Here is a 20,635-nt window from a genome sequence, read left to right as displayed (position 1 = left end):
AATAAGTCGATTGTATGAAATTGTTTCTTAATCTCTCTTCCTCGACGTAATACTCGAGTACTGCGAAACTCTGAATTGGCTTTTCCACCTTTCCTTATCCTCTGCAAGCCTTGCTGTCGTTTTTAGTGAATTCCTTCACTTGGTCACTCCACTTTATCGGTGTTCGATCTCTGATCCTTTTACCGAACATATTACCAAAAACAATGAATCCTTCGAGGCTCGAAGAATCGTGATAATCAGACAGTCTACTGATCTCGCTGCTCTTGTGCAGTATCAGATTTGTCTAATAATCCTTACTAAAAACGTGTATATACCACTAGCGCAGTGCTGTATGTAAAATAAACTAAATGTATTGTGTTATCCATATACCACTATGCATTGTAATTCATGATAGCCGAGCGGCGGTAAAGTGCCGGTTTATAATGTCGTGGGTCCTGGATTTAAATCCTAGGATGATAGGTTGACCAAAAACAAAAAAAGGCTGTTACCAGGGAACCCAGAATTATCTGTTCTGTGGCTGTTACTTAAGGTGACGCATCAGTGAAACGCCAAATAATTCTCAACTGTACGCGCGACGAAATTTTGTACTCGCTTCGCATTCATAGAGAGAACGTTGAGTCAGACATACGTCACTTTGCTGCGTGATGGCGACGGGCCAATTAATTCTAAAATCGTGTAAAGATGACTAAAAACATTACCCATTTACTTTAAAAAGAAAACATGTCAATGAATATATTATTATTGTTACTAATAGAATAATAAACAGAACGTAAAATGGACGTATGTTGGATTTATATGAGAAATAATATTTCGTTTGACAGGCGTCTTTTGCACCCGCGACCCGCAATCCGCACATTGCCTAGCAACGATCTTTTTAGACCGTGCCTCAACTAATGCATGGCCTTAATACAAACCCCACCACTCATATATTATAATCGTCTTGGGATGAAACATGGTGATTAACTTTGTACCTACCTATTACTTGTCCTCATTTTATTTTTTTTAGAAAAATCGATAATTTTAATTAAAAAAAAAATATAACAAAACTATGATTTTTTTCAAAAATCGTTTAGATTGTCACCTTTTGAAGAATCCATCAAATTAAATTCTAGTGATGATAAAAAAATGATTTTATTTACATTTTATGTTGGTTTTTTTAATCTTCTTAACTTTTTTCGATGCGTATTGACTATTCAAAATGAAAGTCATCAGTAAGATTAGGGGTTGCAATACCGGTATTTAAAAACCGGCATCCCAGTATTTTTCTATACCGAAATACCGGTTTTAAAAAATCAGACAATACTGATATATTCTTTATTGAAAGTGGAAACAAAATGTATTAATTAATATTTCTACCATATTATCTTACTTTTACATATTTTTACAAGTTTTACATGTAGGTACATAATAATATTTAAGTAGATATTTTTGCTATAAAATATCAATATTTTAAATATTATATTTTTGTATCTACGATTATTGGTAGATACTCCTGTACCTACCTATCTATTTCATGAATACCGGTATTGGTATTTTTATTCGTTAGGTATTGCAATCCCTAAGTAAGATATATTAAATTACAGTTTTTGCTGAATCTCACTCTTAAGTGAAACGTAGAGACGCATATTTCTCAAAAGTTTAACACTTACGCCCTTCTTATAGGTACTTAAACTTAACGTTGTGTATTTATTATATAATAATTGTACTATACTTTTCGTAGATACGTACCATCAATATAATACAATTAAAATCCATATATTAAAACGTCCCCAGGATAGACATACATAGTATAGTTACCAGACTTGTCCTTTCAATGTCAAGTTATTTTCCCTTGGGTGATGTTGAAGGTCAGCGATTCTCGATGCAAAATAAATAAAACGTCAAAGGTTATTAAATTTAACTTACGTAGGTACCTACATTTTTTTTTCTTTACTGGCGTGGCTGACATTTAGTTTAGGATATAAATACCTAGCCTGTCTGTTTAAGAGTATTCCCTAATCACAAATTGTATTAATTTTTCTTGCAGGCGATTCTCTTGACTGTGTCTTCGCTATCTACTTTTTTCATTAGTGAAAGGTGAGTTATATAATTTATGTACAAAGTATATTTTTGATGTCAATTAATTGTACTTGCTATGCAGTAAGTTTGTCTACACAAATTGTGGTGTTGATAAAACAAAATATATTCAACTGCCCGAAAGCTCAAATCCAAAATAAGCTTATAAATATTTGCATAATACTATTCATATAAATTTTGTTACAACGATGGTTTTTTTTTAAGTAAACTACCACTCAATATTTATGAATGGTACAGCACACTCCTTCAATGCCAAATTGTAATGGTCTTATAACATCAGGTGAATTCTTTAGTGCAATTGTTGTTGGACTTGACCATGGCGTTGATGCTTTGGAAGAGTCTCCACCTGATCTGCCTTTTCTCCAGGCCAAATGGATTCCACCGTCCAGCTAAATACCATTCAAGAGGTGTAAATATAAATGTGAATTATCTTACGCCGCGGGAAGACATGGCCACTGAATACACATTCGCCGGTGGTAACCATACGGCACTGTTTGTATGGGACGTCCGCAAACGCCGCGTAGTGTGCGATCTCCTGCGACTGATGCAACTCGCTACGAAGTTCAGAAAGATCACAGATGTGCCTCGTTGCTGATCCCAGCACTTTCCCGAGTACATTTTCCATAGACTATCTGCACATTGTGAGTGGGCCTTAATCTTGCTGTTTTTTGTATTTTTTATATATCGATACCCAATTTCTATAGGGAAACAACTTAAAATTTTAAGGTTTTGAGTTAATAATGTCCATTCGATGTAGAAAGATCTTTTCTTTATAATTTAACAAAAAAAAATAGTAATCAAAAATTTCTTCAACGGGTCATATTCGATTCCTACCTTTCTGGGATTAATTATTAAACATAGCAATTTAGAAAGCGCTTGAGAGAGTATTGTAAGAACCGTTAACTTAAATTCGTCGCAATTCGATAAGATTCATATAGCACAGTGGTCAATGCACGTGGGCGCGAATCCCGAGAGACACAGGTTCGAATACTGCTGGGTGTCAAGTTTTTTTCATTTATTTTTATTTTTTCTATTGGTTATATAAGTGTTTTCAAATTATATTATAGTATATTCAATAAAAATTATGTTACATTATTAAATCTTGTGAATTATCCGTATGATTAAATAAAAAGGATCAGTTATTAGTTCCATTATAAACGGAAATGTCAGTGTTGATTATTTGTTAAACTGTAAATTTCATTGTGTATTGTAAAGTTTTAAGTTAAATAAAAAATAAACACATTCACTTCAAAATCAAGTCTTTGACATTGAAATGAGAATTTGTGCAAAATCTTCAAACGTTATCTTGGAACAAGGTATTTTGAGTTGTTTACCTGTAGAAATTGGGTATCGATATTCTGTCTCACTGACGTCCGACATGTTTTCAGTGACAGGCACGGGTGACATTTATGTCTGCATAATATGACATCGGAATGTGTCGTCCAGTAATATACCGAAGTATGATAGTTTGGCGTGGCTATATTTAAAATTGTTATTAATGATTCCTCAGTCTAGTGTGACTAGTGTGGTTGGTGAAAAAAACACTATATAAGATAAGTCGATAAGACATGCCACACGGGTCGTGGATACATAGACCGTCTACTTGCGTCATCTTACGGCCATGCTTTGGTGACTCGCTAAAAATTAGTGAAAATGTCTACTAGAAAAAAATAGTGCCCGATAAGTACACATGGGGACAGATTTTAAAATGTTTCCACCGGATAGTTTTAGAATATGTATCGACATTTCTAAACCAACAACGGGACATTTTGGCGAAAATCAGTGATTCCGTTTTTTGGTCTGGTGTGTAAAACTCCCACCTCCGCACCCGTTATGTATATGCAGCACGTCATACGCGGCCGGCTAACATAACCCTTACGTGTGCCAGATCAAAGAATTTAAGCCCTCATTTTGTCCCGAGCAGAGCCGCACGGGACTGGTGATGCAACCTTGCACCGAAGTGCGAATGCATGATGTTAATTTATATGGAAACTATCAGAGTGACTTTAATTTGAAGAGTCGCAAGGGGAGTCGAGAGTGTCCCGCTCCCCGTACGCTCTGGCGAATTTAGTAAAGGCCGCAAAATTGGCTTCGGTTGCCACCATGTCCGCGTGTCCTATTGGGCCCGAATGGGGTCGGACCCGGGCAAACAACTCCGCTCGTTCGGGGCCCATAAGTGGACGGTCCCACAGGACGTGCACTGCGTCCTGCTGGTCGTGTCCACATGAGCAACCCGACCCATGTCTTGCCAAACCACACTCCTGCAGTTTGGCCGCAAAGTTTCCATGACCAGTCATGAATTGACTGGTCCAGTGGGTCGACTGGGTCGGCATCAGTCTCCTCGTCACGTGTCTCACCGAGACATCTGGAAAGTATAGAAAAGTCTGGCGGCCCTTAGGGCGTTTTTTGGTCTATGAAAAATACATAGGTTTATCACGAAACCAATAAAACACGTCTTGTTTTACAATTATTGGTCTTTTGTGAAATTGCAAATCATCGCTTACGACCCTTTGGAGAAGCAAATTCTATAATATGTAATATTAAAACGTCGTAAGCGACAGATGAGCACAATGTTATGGACTTTTGTTATAACAATATAATATGATGTTCCATGGGAAAAAAACTTTCGCGAATGTGCGTAAAAATGCAGAAAAATCAACATTGTATTAGGTACTTATATTATACAACATTAATATATCCTTATAACGAAGGGCCGAAACTGATTGATTACATTTCTCCTTTTGGATAATGTATGTCTACATTTTAAAATATACGACATTTTAAAATTGCAATATATAATTTAATGTTTAATATAAATGAAAATTAAATACTACGCCACTGGTGAAAGGGAAATAGCGATAAGTTTTTCTCTGCATTGCTATCCTTGTCGCTCTCGTAATAAAATATTTCGGATAAAAGAGAAAGTGACATCTGGTGATGATTGTAGGAAAAGGTGTCTCATAAATTTATTAATAGTTCGCTGAAATAAAACTGCTATTGAAAATAAGTCGTTCGTCTGCAATAATTTTTACGTGCGTGTCAAATTAATACATATTTCGTGCTATAGGTATTATAATCATAAATAAATAATGTACATTTACGTAACATTTGCATAGGTTTTAACTAGAAATATCTATGTAGGTGCCAACAAATAGAATTTACAAAAACGTTGTAATTTCTGTATCAAAATTACGTTTTATGAACATATTATTTATAAATTTATTGTACATCGTACTTATCTTTTTTTTTAATGTATGCATTGTAATGTCGCTGACAACTGAATAAATATTTACATTTTATTTGTACAGTTTATATTAAGTACTTATTTGTTTTGATAGGTACAATGTTATGCATTTTTTTTATTACGAGGGTGGGTCAATAATTCCTTAGAAAAAAGCATTAAAACAGTTTTTATTTTTGTATTTTTTTTTTATTTCTCAACATAATCTCCTTGGAGCTCAATACACTTCGGAAGGTCCTCAAAATAAGCATTTGTCCGATCGATGACTTCTTCATTTGAAAAAAAACGTTGTCCACTTAGCCATTTTTTTAAGTTTGGGAAAAGGAAAAAGTCACTGGGGGCTAAATCTGGCGAATACGGTGTGTGGTCGACCAATTCGAACTTCAATTCTTCAATTTTAGCCATTGATCGTAAACATGTGAGAACACGGGCATTGTCCTGATGAAAGAGGATTTTTTTCCTGTTTAAATGAGGCCGTTTTTCTTCAATTTTGTTTTTTAGCTGGTCCAATAAAGATGCATAATAATCCCCTGTTATTGTTTTTCCTTTTTCCAAATAGTCAACGAAAATAATTTCACGTGCATCCCAAAATACAGTAGCCATAACCTTACCAGCTGATTTTACGGTTTTCGCCTTCTTTGGACATGGTTTGTCTTCGCAATCCACTACTTTGACTGTTCTTTCGTCTCGGGAGTATAGTGGTGTATCCATGTTTCATCCACAGTCACAAAGCGACGAAAAAATTCATCCGGATTGCGTTGCATGAGCGACAACAGGGCTTTAGAGGCCACCACCCTATTGCGTTTATTGTCGACTGTGAGCAAACGCGGCACCCATCTTGCAGAAATATTTTTCATGCCCAATTTGTCATGTAAAATAGAAATGACGCTACCTTTTGAGATCCCTGTAACCTCAATTATCTCACTCAACTTTAATCTTCGGTCACTTAACACCACATCGTGGATTTTATTGATCATTTCTGGTGTAGTCACCTCTACAGGACGTCCTGAGCGTGGTTCATCCTTTGTTGATGTACGACCACGTTTAAATTCATTTAACCAGTTATAAATAGTTGCAAGTGAAGGAGCAGATATGCCGTGAACTAAATCCAACTCATTTTTTTATTTCCTTTGCTGTTAACCCTTTTATATTAAAATGTTTAATAACAGATCTAAACTCAATTTTCTCCATTTTCCATTTTTCCATTTTCCACAAGCAATTTTTTTTTTAAATGTACGAGAAACACAACAACCCGACCAATCTGATTGAAACTTTGCAGCATACTGAATCGGTAGTGCCGCTGCATGAAAACAAACCGCTTACAGTACTAGTCGCGCCACCTGTCGGCTTTTCTAAGGACTTATTGACCCACCCTCGTATCATACTTGTTTCTGCAGATATGTAGTGTAGCAAATTGTAATGCCTAAGATATATTCGAGTGCTTAAAGTCTATTATTTTACATTCTCGGCTACATGGCAGTCAAACAACTTTGGCCCGTTTCAGACGGGACACCGGTGTCGCGTTCGTATATAATAAGGAGGCCTTTGTATTCGAATAAAGAGGCCTTTGTATTATGTTTATGAACGCCCCAGAGCTAATGAGTCAACGCCTGCCCGGTACACTTTTCCGTCGGCCGCTATATTCTCAAGCCGCCGATACACTTGTTTTTATTACCGCAGCCAGTTTTATGTTCTAATTTATAACGCGAAATTATGCGTTGACTCATTAGCTCTGGGGCGTTCATAAACATAATACAAAGGCCCTTTATTCGAATACAAAGGCCTCCTATATTGTATACGAGCGCGACACCGGTGTCCCGTCTGAAACGGGCCTTTATGTCAATCTTTTCTAGATTCTTCTTAAATCGTCAGCAAAGCTTAACGTTAACTACAAAAAGTTACCTGTTTAATATTTTTTGAAAACCATACCTATAAATTTTAGCATCAGCATAAGCAAGATAAATGTACAATACACAATAAATTATAAAATATGAACATTATGCCGGGTCCACACTGGCAATATGTCGCGCGACAACCTCGTAAAATTTTACGATAATTATCATACTTATCGTAAAATTTAACGAGGTTTTCGCGCGATATGTTGCCTGTATGGACCCGGCATTAGGTTTTAAATAAACATCTCCTTTGTTGAGTTACATGAAACTAAAAGAACGTTTTTTGGATCTCCTGTAAAGTTGCACTTTTGTAGATAGTGTTGTTTGACATTAAGAGCTCGTATTTACATTTTACTGCCGTCAATAATTGATTTAATTGATTTTTTAACAGTTTGACGTTAAACCGTGTTAACTATAATCTGTAATTGCTATTAGACAAATACTGCGAGTATATAACTTAGTTTATCTTTGTCACAAATGGTTTTCTCATTGCAATTTTGTGGGATATTAAATGCGTCATTTGTCATTATATCCTAACTATCTTAAGCAGACTTGAGAGTGAGTAGGTATATTGTTTGGCAGTGGCGAAGACTCCATACTAGGCGATTATTTAAAGCCTACCTTCTATAATTTTTATTTTCATGTTGACGTTTTTATATAATCACAAATAATAATATATTCAATATTCCCAAAGACATCTATCGTAAAATTGTCATAATTTTAAGATCTTTTCCCATATTTCAATAAGCACCATCTATGGCATCTCTCGAAAGTTAAAAAAAATAGAACACACCGCGTTTCGCTTCACATATTGTATAGGATTATTTTCGCGTGAAACGACGGGTTTTTCAATATGAAGTTTTTTTCTCATTATTTCAAAATGTCTGGCGTCCCGCATACAAATGTACAAGCTGTTTCGTTAGCGCTTACGTCGCGAGAGCGCATTTATTCAAAATAATTAATAAGAAGATAATTAAAAAAAAATATTTCTATGGGATTAAATCACATAAATATGTATTGATTGTTGTTAAAAATATAAAATAATTTATCTCATGATTTTTATTTATTTATTAGTTCACTCGTTAGACAATTAAGATATCTGATATTGTACCTACCTAAGTCTGTGTTTTAAATATATAAGTATTTTAAAATGTCTAGTTTTACGGTTTAAATTATAAATTGTTATTGAACATAATACATACAATACAGCAACGGATATTTTCATAGATGAGGTAATATATTTTGAGCGTAAATGTTACGTTTATAAATGTTTAGGAAAATACATAAGTAATTCAAGCTAATTGCTTATTTTTATGAACTAATTATAACAAACCAGTTAAGCTTTTGAAATTTCTTCGTTTTAGCGTACCTATTCATCAGTAGTAATATTGGGTTATCTTCTTATTTCCCGCAAATATATTTGACATGCATGGTTACTCCCACAGCCTACCTCTTTCAAAAAGTCACCTTTCGCCACTGTTGTTTGGGCCCCGCATCAGTTTAAGAAGTACGGCCTTATGGTGGAGAGGGTCCAGAAGAAATTTTTGAGACTCCTTGACTATCGGCTGTATGGATATTATCCGTGGCTCTATCCGACTGACTTGCTCTTATTTATGTTTACATACTGTAGCTTAAAGTTTAGAAGAGATGTTTATTTAGCTACACATTTTTTCCGACTTCTGCCATTCTTGGTGGCATTGGCTTGTATGTCTCTGATAATTATCTTAGGAATCGAGGGCATCCGTTGTTTGTTCTCACAAGGTGCAGAACTAACCTGCCATTAGTAATGCCAATTGGGAGGACAATAACTATGTTTAATCAAATCGCTTCGGACATTGATATATTCCATTTAAGTGAGGGTGAATTTAGGTGGACGTTGTTTTATAAGTTTTTACGATAGGGTCTATCAACCTAGTTCACTCTGTGCTTCCATGTACTTTTATTTTTCTTATTTTATTATTTTATAGATATTATTTACTCACTTAAACCATTATGTTTATTTGAAAATTGTTAATACTTAAGTACTTTATGTCATGTCGTGAACTCTTTGAATATAATTTATCATGTTCATTTAAGTAGGTATGTAAAATAAATAAATCTATAGAGAATTACATTTGTAGGTTTTCCGTATGTAATTGTTGGCATTATCAGTGACGTTCCGTATGGTGGGGGTAGGCATGTCATGCATTGCTTAGAGGCGACGAATTGTAAAGGTGGCAAATAAAGGAAATATTACTACTTTTGAGGGCAGTGGCAATTTTCCATGAATCAAACGGTGCGGTCGCTCCGTTAGAACGTGTCGATATCTACGGACAATAAATTGCGGTTGATCGCACAGGCAGATTTTTCACGAGTGGAGCTCCAACCCTGTCACGGCCTCAGACCTTCATGTAGATACCTAAAGACACCGATGTTTCAGAGTAGGTTTCGCGGAAATGCTCAAATCATCAAGTAGATGATGTGTATGTAATTTTTTAAACGAATTTTGCTGGCACTTTGGCTTGGGACGTCACTGGGTATTATGATGTAATATAGAAATAAATAAAACAATTAAATAAAGGCCAATGTTATAGGAAGTAAGTATTGTATTATTTCAGCCGTTGTTAGCTCAGTCTTCGTTGCTTTATTGATGAAGGTAGGCACACGTCTTCATGGCACGACTTCCTTCCTTCGACGCCTTGAAATACAGTACATAATATTGATTAGGTAATTGTTTTACTAGGTACTTAATAAAAAAAATGCCAAACTCAAACAACGACAGCAGAATGCATATCTATAAGCATGGTCCCCACATCCTGCATTATACGATGTTTGAGGTATTAATGTTGATAGCTATTCCGGATTATAAACCGATTGAACCATCGAAATGTAATAAATTGACCACCTTGAAATTTAAAAACAAAAAAATATGAACATATTCGACGTGTTGCAGTCGAGACGACTTTAGATGTGAGAGCCGGCTTATACTATGTAAATTACCCACCTAGCATTTGTGCATATTTAAAAAAATATATACATGGGAATATGTATTTTAATATTAATAAAAAGGGTCCAGTTTCTCGTTAGCTGCGGAGTATTGCGTAATGTAGTTTCGCCACTAAATTCAATATGCTATCGAAGCAAATAATTATAATGAAAAAGATAACAAAATTCAACCGAAGGTTATGACAATTTTAAAAATTCGGAAAACCTTTGTTGCTGATAAATAAATAACATGACGTGTACAAAAAAATCATCTACAGTGCACTGTGCATGACTGGCCTACATATTGCACGCTTGTATAGGTTAATGGCCAAATAATATCAATAAAACAAATTGAATTTCATCTGATTTGGTAGTCATGTGCTTTTTTGTTTTTATTACATGTCAGACGGTGTACGTGATTTATCTCTGTGCTTCTGCTAGACGGGGAGACATGGGGTGATTGTGATAGCGGGTATTTCTCAAATATGCGCAAGTGTACCTGCACCGCGATTTCCTAACTATCGACTCGTGTGGCACCAGACGACGTGACGTAATTGTGATGTCAGCCAATACACGCTCGAGGCATGCCGCCCAGCGCACAGTGCTCACCATAGATATTAATATGATGAAACACCTATATGTGTATGGTGACAATGAATAGCGCCACTGTCTGAGTAGCGTTATTTTCTCGAATGCTATTATCACTCCGGTAGTACGTCACAATGATGTCATATGACGTCATGTCGACCGGGCAGCTGGCACTCGCAAGTTCTGACATAGGGGGCCTGTGCTGTGACTAAATTGAGTGAATCGATTTCAAAGTTTAATTATGCGATTATTAATTCTACGTAACTGTTTACAACGTTATGTAAATGAGGTATTGTTTTATGAATATAAATTCACAGTGTAGAATGTTTGTCACCAGAAATTTGTTTATAAACATATATATTTGTTATAACACAGTATTGGTTATATTTACAACACGTGCTGCTTGCGCATGTACCTCTGAGACCGAAATGAATATAATCATAATAATAAGTTATGTGTTGCATTGGCGCGCAACTTCCCTATTTTCCCAAAACGCGCCAAAAGAAGTATAACTTGAAAAAATAATGATATTTCTTTACGTTTGACAGAAGACAAGTCAGGCTAAAACATTGTAATTAGATACTTCTTCCATGTCCGCCCCTTAGTCGGAGCATATGGACACCACGCGGCGCCTCTAGAATCCCTGTCCCTCGCCAGTCTTCTTGCTTCGTTCCAGTTCAAACCAGGATCCCGTAGCTCCGCCGTATACACTCTATAATTAATATTTAGCGGCCTTCCAGGATGCCGGAATCCGGTCGGCTTGAAGAACAGGCAAGCTAGGTTGAGGTTCGTCAATTAGATACGGTTACTATGAAAATAATAATGGCATTTTATACACCATCTTCCGTGCAACAACGTTCAGAAGAAAATTATAATACCTATGTGTCATCGATTCGCAAACCCCAGTCTGAAAATTTTGCATATCCGCTTTTGATATAATCAAAACCCCCTTTTTATAAATTGCATGACATTTCCTTGCAAATTTGGGTACTTGTCATTATCGTTTTATGTCAGTTATTATTATAAAAACAGTAGAAAAAATCGCCAGAGCGTCTTTTGTGCCTCAATGATCCTATCTGAGGATCCGTTGTTTAGGTTTAGACGCTCACTACAATTTCATTGAAGACGTTTTCAATTTTACCGAAGTATTCCGTCTTCTTCGATGCCAGGATAAAGTCCCTCGATATTTTTCAAGACATCTGCGAGTACTGTCTGTCGCCTAAATTTGGGACGTTATAAAGCTTTGTCATGACTCCCACAAGGGGGAGGCTGACAGGGCTCAAGAGCCTAGGGGCCCTGGCTCATGGAGGGCCCGGCGTGGCGATTCGACCAGATAGGTGAGATAAACACACATCACGAATTTTCTCTACTAGTAAAAAAAGTCTATTTCCGTCAATAATGGTTATATTAAAAAAAAAAAAAAAATATATATATGACTGCGATGCAAATTTTAATAATTGTGTGTCGTTACTTGATAACTCCATAATTCAAGTAGATGTAAGTATTAAATAATTACAAGATAAAAAGAACTTTTTATAAACCACGTTTTTAAATTTTCTCTTGAATCATGTAAAATTGACAATTCTATGTATTAATAAATACTTTTTTTGTTCTTGATAGAAATACTGAATAAATATAGAATACTGATATATCATTTTGACATTTCATATTGATTTCCATAGTAACCCACGTATATATTAATAATTTAGTTGCTAGGACCCCCTTTGAAACCAATAATAGTGTTTTACTTTTTACGAATTTTCTCCGAAATAACTTTCCATACAAAACAGAATTAACTGAAAATTAATTCAATTCTGCTTAAAGATGGCTAAAAGTTTTAAAAGAATGCATTGTCATCGTGTTCTGATATATTCTAAAAGTTTCAAATGTCTAGCTAGTCGGGAAGTTAATTAAACAAGATTTGTATTGGACAAACAAGAAAAAAATTGTACTGGACAAACAAGAATACGAGCTAATAAAAACGTGGTAAAATATATGACTGCGATGCAAATTTCAATAATTGTGTGTCATTACTTGATAACTCCATAATTCAATTGGATGTAAGTATTAAAAATATACCAAATGCTATGTGAACACCATTTCGAAAACGCCACTGTAGAGTGTGTCACTGCCTTTGACCTTAGCGATTGGTAGGGAGGCCCGTTAAAGATCCTAGCCTTGGGGCCTGCTTCAGGATGTTGGGGCCATGCTTTATGTACAATACCTTCATGAAAGTAATATTCCCCACACATTTGCGATTCGTCCCCAATGAGAAGATCAAATTATCTATCATCTTCGTTTTGATGACTTCTTTGAGATCTAGGTTGGTACACAATTTTACAATCCTAAAATACCCCGTTGATCTTAAAGTGTCCTAGGCATATCCACCGCGATCACCGGTACTTTTGTGGCTAAAAGCATTCCTGCCCGGCTTTCTTCTGCGAACAATTTCATCATAACAATATGTACGTTTATCTATATGACGAATAACTCTTCGGCCTGCAAAGCAATGCTTTTTAAACGTTTAAACAGTCATTACTACTAAAATCTTTACTGCATTTCATGAAGTTAATAATAGAGCGCCCCCGCCTCCTCTGCGCAGATTTGAAAACCTCGTTGAAGTGTTGTACACCAGCAGAAGCGAGGAGTCAAGTCAAGACCGATAAAGCGAAAAAAAATCAAAACAATATTCAGTGCTTAGGCAACACGCGAGGCGTCAATTAAAATACTCCGTGAGGGACTTCAACTTGTTTCGTACTGAGTGTCTCCAATCTCTAACTAATTGGCACACACTGACGGCTTTTTCGACAGACGTTCTTCGATGATTCGGTTTGGCGAGACCTTGCTAGATTTCTCGTTTGAATTTATTTAAATCGTATTTAGTGTTGGTTTTAGGTAAATCTGTAGCATCTGAGAAAAACCGCCATTGAGTATTAAAAACAGAATGATAATTATTTTACATTTTATTAAATACGTCGATTTTAATTACAGTTATTACCGATTGTTAATAATCAAGAATACAATATTCAATTTTACATACGAAATCCAGTTTTCGCTTTTTGATTTTTTACTATTTGACGCGGGTAAGATATGGCGCTTTACGTCGGCATGTCTAGTGTCTACTATCACCAACTTTTATGGTGTCGAGCAACCCAGAAGCATTTGACAATTCTCACGTCGGGAGATAAAAAAAACTAATTAGCCCCGGACCGCCATTGGAAGGTCACAAACATCGTAAGCGCAGCTGAATTATACAATTTCCATTCTATAAAATACATTCCGCAAATAAACATTGAATATACATATGTATTTTGGCGGTAGGTGTAGAACATAAAAGATCGTAGACGAACGGATGTTGTGGGGGGAGAATTTATTTATCGTTACAATAATACAATACATACGATGATAAAGATGACAGCGTAAGACTATAATCGCGGATACGGATGTACTTGTGAGATCGATGTGATCGAGAGATTGATTATATTAATGAACTGAGTGACGGACTCGTGACGATAGTAGTGCGTCGGGTGACGGACTCGATGAGTGAGTGAGGATTTATGGATTGTCCTTATGTATACAAATGCAGTCCTTATATTACAAGGGACATTGTCGCAATTAACAAATCATAACATACCCTACTGATCTAGTTATGATTGAGGAAATGCTGGCAATCGTGTTCGTTATGTTGTTCTGTTTTGACAACATAACATACATATTAAAGTGTGTCACCTATGTAATGTTGAGTGGCATGATTGCTACAGATTTCATGTTCGGTATTAGTATACCGCTCAAGTATGCAGTTACGTTTGTAGCTGATTTTAGGGGTCGTCAAAACCAACAAAATTTAAACTCATTTTTACCTGTGAATGAAATATTTCGTGAGAACATTATACTGTAATCACTTAATTAAACGAATCGGTTTAAAATGGTGAGGGAAATAAAAAATGTGACGTATTTGGACAGAGGGGTGTATGAAAACGTGATACAAAAAAGTGTTGTTAACGGAAGAAGAGCTCCTTATCAAGGTTCACTAGAGTCAGGCCGTGACTCGAAACTAGACTTCTATGGTAGTGCTAGTTGTTTCTTGTTGTTTTTATATGATAAAACGCAATTTTTTGGTAGTACTTATTCCACTTTTAATCAATATATTAGGACCGGTTTCGTCCGCCTCAGAGGGACATTTTCAACTGAGTTGAAAGAGTTGAAAATGTCCCTTTGAGGCAGACAAAACCGGTCCTAATCTATTGATTAAAAGTGGATTAAGTACTACAAAAAAATTTCGTTTTATTAAATAAAAACAACAATACAATGCAGTTCCACCATGAATTGACAGTTAACAAAATAAAAGAAACTAGTTGTTTCTCATACTTCGAATGCAATATGGTAAACTGTGTGTAGAAAACGATGATTGTTGCACATTTAAATAAATGGTAATATGTGTGTGTACCTTTCGACCATGTCCGATCCTCATAGGATCATAAAATATGGGCTTCCACAGAATAGAGGTTTGTATTAACAGATTCTGTTTTTTACGAGAAATGGATGTCAGCCACTTGCTCAACCTATTAGGTCCATACTCTGACAGACACAAATTGAAAAACAATATGTGTACTTGCCAGAGCCAGAATTCGAATCTGGGACCCACGGCGTTATAGTCCAACGCTTAAGCCGCGCGGCCACCGTGGGTGTCAAGTCGGGTAATATGTAATTTGAATGATATATGCAATAGAAATTAATCTTCATTTATTGCGAACACGTTACCGCATTGCAAAGATAATCAATAACCAGCACTAGCATCAGCACTGGCCTGAATATAGTCAGCATTACATTACTCCTTAATTATAAATACACGATTGTTTGCTTTTGGCACTGCCATCAAGGGCCAGATCCTGCTGGGAATATTGTATGGCAGATTGTGTAAATAGAAGGTACTTTTTTAAGGAAGTAATCAAGTTTATTTTTAATATATATGTGTTTTTTGTTATTAATGTTATCATATCATAATATTATAACCTGTAGATATCTGGTTTAAAATCCGGTTTTGGATTGTTTTGGTTTTGAATTTCAATAAAAAATAAATCAATACAAACAACGTGCTCGTAATTTATGCTAAGTCCACTAATTTTATGTATTTTAATACATCTCGTCGAATACCTCAACATGTTTTATATTCATCCATTGGTTTTAGCATAATACTATACTTAAATTATTTAGAAAATAATTTTTATTATACGCGGGGCACTCAATATTCGTTTTAATGCCTATTCCAGACTATGAACATCGTCTGCACCTGAAGGTTGGAGGTAGGCTGTTAAGTATACGTATTTTTTTCACTGAACAATGAAAAGAATACAAATTGCAGATGGTGCTGGTTTTTTAATTTTTTTTTTAAATTCAATTAAACCCTGCCAGGCCCGGAAGTGGTCTTGGCTTCCACTACTCACCTTATTTTTCGTGCATACTATTAACTATTGTCTTTACGAGACGAATCAAAAAATAAAGTGCGTCTCTCTAATTATTATGTATTATGTAGGATTAGATCCCAGCTCTCGGTCTATTTTTTTGTATCGAATACATATTATTTGGAATTAAAAGCACCGGAGACGAAAACTAGCACTACACCGTCTGGAAAATACTAATCTTCTTATCATACTCGTACCATCCCATATCACCATAGGTGTACTAAATATTACCATCCCCTAATGGAGGTCGGCTACCATCAGGGCGATCTTGGCTATCATCTGCTATCCGGAACAGTTAGGTGGAACAGCATTCGTACCAATCAAGGGTGTTCTTAATCTTAATCCACGAAATGCGGCGTCGTCGTCTGTATTATTATCAAGATAGTGATGTTCAACCGAAATAGCTATCGTATCGTTGTAGGAATCGTTGGAGAGAGGGGCGTAATGATTTTGGTGGGGGGAGGGGGTGGGTTGTCTCAAGATGAATACTGTTTTGGTGAACCGATTTATTGACACAGTAGAAATTATATAGATGGTATATAATATTGTGTGGCACAACGCGTGTGCGCGGAAAAGATTCGGAGTATATTGTATAATATTTAGAAAGCTTCGAACTGCTTCGACATGGAGGTGGGTACAGTCCAAAGTTCGCGGCGTCGCGCTGAATGGTGGATACTAAATCACTTTCAAAATGAGGGTGAATGAACTTTATGAATACGAGGTAACGTCAACCAAGTGCATGGCGAATTGGTTTTTTTACAACACGCACAGGCGGGGAACCTCTAAATTGGTACCGTTATTAAAAAGGAGTGTTAGTAAGCTGATATACAGTTTGTATAAAAAAATGCCATTGCCGTTTCTGTTCTCAGTTTACAGCGACGAATTAAGAGCGTACTTCAGAGAAACGGCAAATAATTTTCAACAGCAGGTGCGACGAAATTTCTCACTCGTCGCCTGGACTCGCCAATCGGAGACAGACTGTCGAAGTGTGCGCACGTCGATTTGTGTTGTCATGGCGTCGGATGAAAATATTCTTAAATCTTGTAAAGATGACTAAAAAACTATTAATGAATATACTATTATTATTAGTAATATAACAATAAACATGACATTAAATGGACGCATGTTGGATTTTTATGACAAATTATATTTCGTTCGGCACGCATCATTTGCACAATCCGCGCATCGCCTAGTCACGATCTTTTTAGACCATGCCTCAACTGAGGTAGTGTAGGCCTCCGAATCCTCGGCTAGCTCCGGGCCTGGAGTGGAGGTACATTCAATTTCTTGGAGAGCAGGTAGGCACTTATCATAGTCATTAAAACACCGGGTTACTATATTATATACTAGTTTATTAAGAACCGTAACCACAATAACAAAGAAAAGTTCAACTTATTAAAGTTCGAAACCAAAACCTTTATAAAAGTTTAATTTATTTTATAGTAATTAATTATAGGAACAGATACACTTATTATTTATTGTTTAAGAACTTATTATTTTAATATTAACTCTATATTATTTCACAAGAGAGATTGCGCGAGCACTGGACACTGCAGCAAAAGTTTGAAGACCGGGTCTAATAAAAAAAATATTAAAGTTCGAGAAAAGTCTAAGTCGATGATTGACACTTCGCTTCGCGATCTGTCAGACTGACAGTAGGTATTCGTCGAATAGGTATTTGAACCTCGGCGAATATTCCTAAGAGATGATTCCAGTACTACTGGATCTATCTCACAAGTCTTTGACAAACTTGTATGAAAACGCGAGCAAAAATCACGCCGCTGACCATCGCAGGTTCAGGGTCGTGTAGGCGGAAGAACACTAATGATGAATTTAAAAATCAGGGGTTTATATGCAAATTGGACCGATTTCATCCCTTCGACCGACGTTTAGAGGGCGAAAAAATCTTGTAACGGTTTCATTATGAAGATGGGCGGAAATCGTACAATCACTAATTACCCGCAACATCCACACAACTACCGGTTACGTCAATTCATAGGCGCTAGGCGGCACTTCCAGATGGGCTATGCCGGCCTCGCGTCACTTACGTGCCTCGAGTACTTGTCCGTACTGAGTGTACGTACTTAGAGTAGCAGAAGCACCTTGTTTCCGGTCCAGCCACGCGAAAAACGCACGTACGAAAGAGCGCTTGGTACCGATGGCTTCGTCATTGAATTACCTATCGATACAGCACACCCCCCGCGTGGTGGCGTTCCCCATGGCTGAGGGAGGGGCGTTTCAGAGGCGGCCGGCTCTAGAGGCTCTAGCGGCGTGAGGGTACCTCTCACCCAGAAACAAGAGTACTCCAGAGTTAGCCTGGGTGGTAAGGCGTCATATCCCAGTGGTCAAATTGGCATATTTGCGGCACCAGGCCTACGATAGCGCATACCAACCCTTCGGCCAACTACCGTGGGAGGGACAATCTTTGAGGCCCTCCGACGGCCTGAATACCTCCTTGGCGTCGGTCTCAGAATATGAAATCGGTAGGTAATGAAGTTACTTAAAAAATGATGGCTTAATATTTAATAATATCCAGCGGGAACGTTACTTTAATTGAATATGTATTTGTGCTGGTCGTGCAATCTTTCCTACTTTATCAACTAATATATCTCGGTGTCGCCACAGGCACATACTTACGATTAGTTGACGGATGTTATTCCGTCAACCAAGCATATAGGCAGTAATAATTGCTTAGTACATACTCATACTCCGTCGATCAAAGATTTCCCGCACTTTATTCTAGTACGTGGTCTCCTTGATCGACAAAAATCATTGATCCAATTCTCCCGTCGCGCGTGAGCGTGACGCTGTCATTCATACACGCGAGCGAGATGGGCTCTGTCTCTGCAGAGGGGGAAATTCGGATCGCGAAATCGGTTTCAAACACATACGACAGAGACGCCGTCGTATGTCAGAGCAGGAAAGCTGCCAGAATACCGATTCGGAAACGTCGCGCGCGGAACAGCCGGGGCTATTAGAAATCGAATTTGTATGAAAATTATTTCCGCGGGATCGTGATTAAAATCGGATCGATGATTGCCCTATGTGTTGCTATACTTTGTGATTGCACATATGTACAAATGGAAGTTTTCGCAACAGGCCTATGAGCATATGTTAACAATTATTGTGCCGTGTACGCGCGATGCGTAGCGACATCGATCTATATACCCTTAATATAACATACACCTTAATTACTTTAATTACTATGTACTATTAACGCCCATCTATAAGTCCCCCTTTATTACCTCGTTAACCCTTGCATCATATATTAATTTACAATTTACAATACATATTATAATAACAAATCAAATCTTATATTACATCTAATCTAATTTAATTAACCCCTTTACCCAATATACATTTAATCCAAATTTAATCCTATGACACTTTACCTTATATATACATGGTCCGTGACCGACTTATACATCCACAGTTCACCCTGGGAAGTAGCGGGACCTGCCAGACAGTGGCGACCGGTGAGTTATTTTACTGGGAGTTCACTTTTTTCACCTTTTGACTGCCGTAAAAAGGCATTTGCCTTCATCAAAACTTCACCAAAAAATCAAAAAAAAAACTATTGGTTTTTTTAATTTAGTACATTTAAAAGAAATCATAAATAACTCACTATTTATTATTTGTTGTACCTCTAAAAACAGTTTTTCTTGAAAAAAATGGATTTTAAACTTTAACACAAACTAGTTGACACGAACTATTTTGTTTTGACCGAACCGACTACCGAAATATCTCGTATCTGGCAGTGACCGGGATTTATTGTTCATTTGTTTGTATGAGAAATCCATTCTTCTGTTTTTCATCGACACAAATTTTTCAATTACGCGTTTGTTGAAGTCAGGAATCTCTTGTATCATTCTTTTTTCGATACTGAGCATACATAATGCGTTCAATCTTGATTGCGCGATGGTGTTTCTACTAAAACACTTGATCCGTTTGAGTGTGAAAAAACATCTATCGCTTTCCACTGATGTCATCGGAATAGTAAAAATTAAATTTAATAGTAAAACCGTTTCCGTAAATGTGTCAATGAGATTTTTTTCGATTTAAATGTTTTATAATGCTGAGGCGCCATCAGCATTATAAAAATTATCCAAGCTGTAAATAACAGACAATTCATTTTTGAGTTTATTTTTATCTAAAAAGTCAGACGTATTACAGAGCTAGTTTGGAGAGATATCATAATTGATAAACACTGTGAATTTAGTTATCAAACTGAAAAAGACTTGAAGTTTGTTTTTAAATTGTACTTCTCCTAAATTTGAGAAATGTTGTCAACATGTGCGGAAATTTAATGTACGTACTGTGAAAAGAATTTTTATAATTATATTGAATAAAAATTGTCAAACAATAATTGTACGTGTGATACGGGCTGTATTGTTTTAAAACCGATGAGC

At 36.5% G+C, this 20,635-nt stretch overlaps 1 protein-coding gene across 2 annotated transcripts in view; it reads left to right on the top strand.

Moving 5' to 3' along the window:
- Positions 1-20,635, top strand: part of LOC147070482 (monocarboxylate transporter 14-like) — a 167,127-nt gene that overhangs the window by 37,918 nt on the left and 108,574 nt on the right. Inside the window, exon 2 of one of the 2 annotated variants that reach the window (XM_085949513.1) lies at positions 2,027-2,076. The exons of the other annotated variant lie outside the window; for it this stretch is intronic. The gene's annotated coding sequence lies outside the window, so the exon portion shown is untranslated. The remainder of the gene's footprint in view (positions 1-2,026; positions 2,077-20,635) is intronic. 2 annotated transcript variants of the gene reach the window in all.

This window comes from Rhyacophila brunnea, unplaced genomic scaffold, assembly GCF_057557595.1.
Source record: "Rhyacophila brunnea isolate RB1 unplaced genomic scaffold, BYU_Rbru_1.0 scaffold_22, whole genome shotgun sequence".
NCBI classification, from domain to species: Eukaryota; Metazoa; Arthropoda; class Insecta; order Trichoptera; family Rhyacophilidae; genus Rhyacophila; species Rhyacophila brunnea.
The sequence above is the reverse complement of the archived record's forward strand: the minus strand, read 5'-3'. Positions and strand labels throughout refer to the sequence as shown.